We start from the raw sequence: 6,832 nt of genomic DNA on the forward strand, positions 1-6,832 counted from the left end.
AACCGCTCTCTGGGATGATGGCAAGATGAATATCCCCCGTGCATGGGTTGTTTCAGAAACAGAGTGTTTTCAAATGCCTGTACCCCTACCAGAATGCACTCAACTTTATATTTGGCTTCTGGTAGTAATAGCAAATACTTCTTGCTTTCCAATTTCCACAGAGTTCTTTCTATTGATATAAACTGATTTTTAATGCCTCAGTCTGTCTAAGCAGTCACAGATCCAACTTAATACCTATGAACGCTGCTACTTTTGTGGCATTGTTCCTTACACGTGCTCCATGAATTGAGGCTCCTGATATTCATGATCTTCTCTCAAACAGCAGCAAATTCTTAATAGAATAAATACTTGAGCGTCAGTATTTTACAAATCTGTTGGATTCAGTTTTCCTTGCTTGCTTTAGCATACTGGAAACTGAAATCTACCTTTAAAATTAATAGCCAGTATCCCCAAAGTCATACGATTGTCAGCCTCTCTTTGCAGATCCTTGTCCCCATGTCCAGCTGTGTCCTCTTCTCCAGCCAGAAGACTCGTAGTCCAACACACAGCACAAAAGGCCCCATGTCCTGACCATAGCTATAAGATGTCGTTGACTTGTGTCCTGCTTTGAGATAGACCAGAACCAATTTTCTTTTCAAGAATTTTACTTTTCAGTTAAGTCTCCTGTAACTAACTTCACTTTCTGAAATTAACGGCATATTTTTCAGACAGTGTCTACTTCTGGCAGTGATAAGGTCTGACTTTTATAGTTAATACCAAGGAATGGTATGCAGAGAGGCTCCTGCTTATACTTATTGCTTTAATAACCAGGGTCAGCTGACTTTGTTATGCACTAACTTGGAGGGTTGGAAGCAGAAAAGCATAGCAGGATCGCACCTGCGGGGAGAAACAGACAGGACAGGTGACCCAAAACTGACTAACACGGTGTTCCATCCCATCTGCATCATGCTCAGTATAAAGCTGAGGGATCAAAGGTTCAGCCTCTTCTCTTCAATGGCTGGCACCCAAGGAGTACTCTTTCTGTTCATCTGCCTTTGATCCCAATTCGGGTGTTCCTGAAGCCAGTTTCTGAATATAGTTCTCATTCATTGCTGAGTCCAGTCTAGGACTTGCCCAGTGCCTGCTGGTGATGTGATCATCATCCTGGGAGCTAGATACTGGTTTTGTATATATTGTTTATTTTTCATTATTTTCTTAAATATTTTTTTCTTATTAATATTGTGATCTTTTCTTTTTATTATTAATATTTCTTTAGTTTTAGTAGATTTAGTTTTCATTCCATAAGTCTCTCTTCCTTGTTCTCTCTCCCTTTTCTGTGAAGGAAGAGAGAGGTTAAAAGAGATCATCTGTCATTCGTTTAGTGGCCAGCCCAGCCTAAACCATGACAGATTAATTTGCATCCAATATGGAGCCTGACCAGGCCTCTGACAGATTTCCTGAATAGTTCGAATTCCAGCTTGTTCAGCTGAGAAAGCATCGGATTTTTTTTTCTTTTGAATGTCTTGAGGGGTTGGAAATTAAAACAGACAGCTCACATCATGTTGTTCTTGAGCAAAATATTATATCATGTCTTTATAGAGATTTGTTTAAAATTAGTTGATGCAATGCTGCTTAACCTGATTTATGTGTTGCGCTATTATTCATTTGTGCTTTGTGTTTTTTTGCAGTGAGTGGTTTGGTTTGGAGTGCTGGGCAAAACATGCTATTTGTCTATGGCTTTTAACTGCAGTTTATGCTGGAATAAACTGGGCCACAACTTTACCTGCACACCTTGGGGTTCCCCTAGTGGATGTTGTTACTAATCACACTTTTAATTTTACCTTGGGGAAAGTATACCTCTTCTTTTTATCCCAAGATGATTCCACTAGAGCTTGGGGATTTCAGAAATAATTGTTACTTCCTCAAAATCATGATTTTATTGTTGACTCTCCTGAATATGTTTTGGGGGGTTTATATTATACTTCAGTGCAGGAGTAGGTGTTGTAAGACATGCACTGCTGCTATTCAAACCCCATGAGCTGCTCTGCCACCTGTACCTGCACAAGTCACCTCGCCACCCATACCGGCACAAGCTACTCCAGCTCCCACAATGAGTACCGCCACTACTCCAGCTGCTCCAACAAGTACTGCCGCTATTCCAACTCTGTCAGTACCAGTAAGAGTCACCCCTGTGACCAGGAACCAAAAAACGAGGTTAGTTCATTCGCCTGCCCCTTATACCAAAGACCATCTCAAGTCAGATCGCATGGGTGAGAATTCTTCTGACAAAGATCTGGGAGAGGGTCCTTCTAAAGCAGATAAAGGAAAAGATCCTTCTAAAGTAGACCCAAGAGAGGGTCCTTCTCAGGCAATGTCAACAGTCAGGGATGACTCGGGAATTATAGAATCATAAAAACATAGAATGGTTAGAGTTGGAAGGGACCTTAAAGATCATCTAGTTCCAAACCCCCTGCCATGGGCAGGGACATCTTCCACAAGACCAGGTTGCTCAAAGCCTTGTCCAACCTGTCCTTGAACACTTCCAGGGATGGGGCATCCACAACCTCTCTGGGCAGCCTGTTCCAGTGTCTCACCACCCTCACAGTAAATAATTTTTTCCTCATGACTATTCTAAATCTACTCTTTTCCATTTTAAAATCATTACGCCCTGTCCCTGTCCTATCACTAGAGTCCCTGATGAAGAGTCCCTCCCCATCTTTCCTGTAGGCCCCTTTTATGTACTGGAAGGCTGCTATAAGGTCTCCCTGGAGCCTTCTCCAGGCTCAACAACCCTACCTCTCTCAGCCTGTCCTCATAGGAGAGGTGCTCCATTGCTCTGATCATCTTTGTGGTGCTCCTCTGGACTCACTCCAGCAGGTCCACGTCCTTCTTATGTCGGGGGCCCAAAAGCTGGATGCAGTACTCAAGGTGGGGTCTCACCAGAGCAGAGTAGAGGGGCAGAATCACCCCCCTCAACCTGCTGGCCATGCTTCTTTTGATGTAGTCCAGGATACAGCTGGCTTTCTGGGCTGCGAGTCCACATTGACAGCTCATGTTGAGCTTCTCATCAACCAACACCCCCCAAGTCCTTCTCTTCAGGGCTGCTTTCAATCCGTTCTTCGCGCTGCCTGTACTTGTGTTTGAGATTGCCCTGACCCATGTGCAGGCAGGACAGTAAAGACGCCAGGCAGTTAGGAAACCTGGCCAGAGACAGAGGCATCAACAAGGTGCTTGGGAGCAAGCTACAAAATCTCAGTCTCTGGAGGTGACTTTTGTCAGCCATAAGGTGCAGCTATCCCAATAACGATGATATCGAATGCAGCCCAAGAAAATGGACCACCATGGAGAAAAGTATTAAGTTCCTGAGAGAATTGGCTGTGCAAGATGTGGTTTATAACAACTGGTGAGTGATTATAGATGCTGATGAAATGCCATGCCTATGACCTATGCTGCAGAAGTTTGTGCAGAGTGCACCATCAATGTATTCCCACACATTGTCAACAATGATCTGGGGATGCTGCGAGACCAACTGTAAATGAAGTGGCTAACAGAGCACTCTCTAGCCAGTGTGCAAGCAGGGCTGGCAAGATTGACTGACCCGAGGAGGACATCCATTTTTGGTCTGGCAGGATGTTTCCTTCCCACATATCCCATCCTGCCTTCCCTCCTCCTGCCTGTCCCCCAGGCCAGGGCAGCTGCTTGCTACAGGGTTCAGCTGGACTGCAACTTGGAGGACCCCAAATAAGACTTTCCAGCTGGCAGAACAAACTGCAGGAGTCCAAGTGCAAAAGAGGTTTGCTTCAGCTCTGGGGCTCAAGTGTTCAAATACCAAAACACAGCCAGGGAACCTGAGCAATCCCTCCGCAGACTCTTCCCTGCTGGGGCAGTGCTGGGTGTCGCTGTTTAAACAAAACTCTCTCTGGACTGGCAGGGTGCTCTCTCCCACTGAGCGAGAGGCAGTTGCTGTCTCTGGACTTCCCTTTTCACACTTCACTGCCTAAAACCTGGGAGGCGTGCCCCAGGCACAGCATGGCATGGCAAGGGCTTCTATTGTACCCTCAGACCGTAGCGCTGGATTTGGCAAGAGCCTTGCACAAGGAAGGGACAGCCCTTGCCTTGCTAGTGTCGGGCAAGAGTTTTTGCCTTTGTCACACTTGAAGTTGACACTGCTATGCGCAATCCTTATTGGTTATTGTTTAATATTCCTCTTCTTGAGAGGTGAGGCAACTGACTTCTTTGGTGTGCCTCTGCCTTGCAGATGGTGATGCCTGCGAGGAGTTTCTTAAGTTCAGAGTATCTTCTGACAGTCTGGAAAATATGCAATAGAGAAATGTGCTGCTCTGAAATTTCCTTGTCCATGTCTGCAGTCTCATATGTCAAGTACCGGAGCACAGGAACCAGACACACAGGGGCTTCAGCCACAGGACGTGCTGCCTATTTCCTTTTGCCTGTCTTTGTGGCTCACAGAGAGGGCCAGCCCAGCCCTGGAAGAGCAGCTCGTTTTTGTCTTCACTTCTTTCTCTGCTGAATGACCTGCAAAAGGCAGTTTCATCTCCTGTCTCATTCTCAGGCATTTTGCAAGATAGTGCTCTGTAATCATAGTTTCTTTATCTTGTATTGATGTTTCTTTGTGGGTTTTTTGTCTTTCCTAACTTACTTTTCTGGTGTAACTGATTTGCTTAAATATTTTTCTTTTTAGAGGGTAGCTAATTTCTCTCTGCCCACCATACTTACCTACCTGTGAAATGCTTTCTTTGCTTTCTTTCTGTCCTAGCCTTGTAAAATAGGCTTAAGCAACTCTTGGGCACTGTAGACTTCCTTTGTGATTGAGTCTGTCTTTAAATAAGGGAATAAATGTCCCTCTTTATTGGGTGGATAGGAACGAATGGGAATCTGTAGCCTTCATTACTCAAGCACAGGAAGCAGCTTATCCTTTTATTGCATTGTGGGCATTGACACACCCTCTGCTGTGTACTTCTCTGATTCGCATGGTTTAGGGAAGTAAAATTGTCTTATAGGTTTACTAAGAACGTTACCTAGTAACCCACACTATTTTTGCATAATGCATTTTTTAATTTAAAGAGTGGTGAAGAATAAAGCAAGAGACACAAATTCAAGGGATGGCTCTATGTTGTGGGAGTTTGTATGAATGGATCCCATAGATACTGGCTGTTGTTGATGGAGAAAAAGCTACTAGAAAACAGCAAGACAAGGGGAAGGAGAGTGTGTGCTGAGAGGTAGTATGCAAAAACCTCCCAAGGACTGATAAGTTCTGGAGCCCAGGAGTTCTGCTGGAGCTGCAAGACCTGGTCAGCCCAGAATACCAACAGCCTGCCAAATCTATACCACCAGCACACACCAGCAGCTACAACATGCAGAATAACCCAGACTGCTGCCGAACAGTGGCTGCTGTTTGAAACAAAGGCTAGAGGTTTTTGCATACATCTGATGAAACTCAGGCCCCCCTGAGGGACTTTCTGAACACCTTCCTAGAAGCCAACAGTGTGTCAATGCACCCTTTTGCTGCTGAGTGCCCTCCTGCGCTTTGCCTTGCTGCTGCTGCTCCAACTGGGTGGCTATGAACAAGTGTGTGAAGTGCACAAGGAAAGCAAGGGAATGTGTTTTGTGAATAGCCATCTGATTTTAGTAATAACAGCTTGTTTCTACCAATAATAACCATTAATTAATAAAAGGTGTTCTAAATAATGTTGGCTGTGATCTTAGTCTCCCCCAAATATTTTTTAATTTTTTTTTAATGAGGGAAAATGGAATTTAAAACTCATTTCCCAAAGAAGAGCTGCAAGGGGCTGCAGAAACTGATTGTTCCTCTGAGAAGTATAACATCCTGAACTAATTTCTTGACTTTAATGACTCAGTGCTCAGATAACCAGAAATTTATCCTATCCTGCTGTTCTGAAACCTGCATCAGATACCACTTCTGTAATTATTTTTTTCTTTGAACTGAATAACATGGAAGAGGTTTCTAACCAAATATGACACATTATAATTACTTGTACACTAGGAGTTGTGATTACTTCTTTGGAGAAACAAGAAGCCTTGAGAGGACAAAGGGAAGCAGAATTCCAGACTAAGAAGGAGTAAAAGAAAGAAGAAAAAAAGGGGGAAAGAGAAAAATAAAATTAAACAGACCAGCATTATCTAATAGAGAAGATGTACAAGAGAAAATATCAATTGAACTAGTTAATAAACAGGTCGATCATCAGAACTGGAAGCCCTCAAACTCTCCAACAATTAAGACCCAGCCTTAGATTGTTAGTGTTGGTTTCTCAGACTCGGGCATTATTAGAGCTGTGGCTTCAAGCCTTTTGAACCTCACAAAGTCATAATGTGATTTGATAATTTGCAACAGGGTTACTTTAGATTGCACCAGGCTCTGACGCTAGCTGAACTTTCTGCTAGAACTGAAGAGCAGCAGGAAGTATGTTCTTGCTATTCATCAGTGTTCAGAAATACAGGGCCACCCTTAGCAGAAAGGACTGAAACTCTCTCTTTCTACTATTTATACTTTTCCATGGGATAGAATAAACCACAAATAATGGTGGCTCTGTTTTCTCTAATAAACTGCTCACATCACATTGTGGTGCCCTCATGGGGACTGGGAAGCAGAAGAGCTGTAGCTGTCCTCTCCTGCTCCTCCAGCTGCAGTCATTGCCTTTGTAGAATATGTTGGATCGCACAGATCTAAACAACTCATTTCCCACTGATGTTTAGCCCCTCTTTATCATAGAATCATAGAATGGTTTAGGTTGGAAAGGACCTTGAAGAACATTGAGTTCCAACCCCCCTGCCATAGACAGGGACACCTCCCACTAGACCAGGTTGCCCAAGGCCA

Source organism: Charadrius vociferus, unplaced genomic scaffold (genome assembly GCF_000708025.1).
Source record: "Charadrius vociferus isolate BGI_N301 unplaced genomic scaffold, ASM70802v2 scaffold561, whole genome shotgun sequence".
In the NCBI taxonomy this organism is placed as follows: domain Eukaryota; kingdom Metazoa; phylum Chordata; class Aves; order Charadriiformes; family Charadriidae; genus Charadrius; species Charadrius vociferus.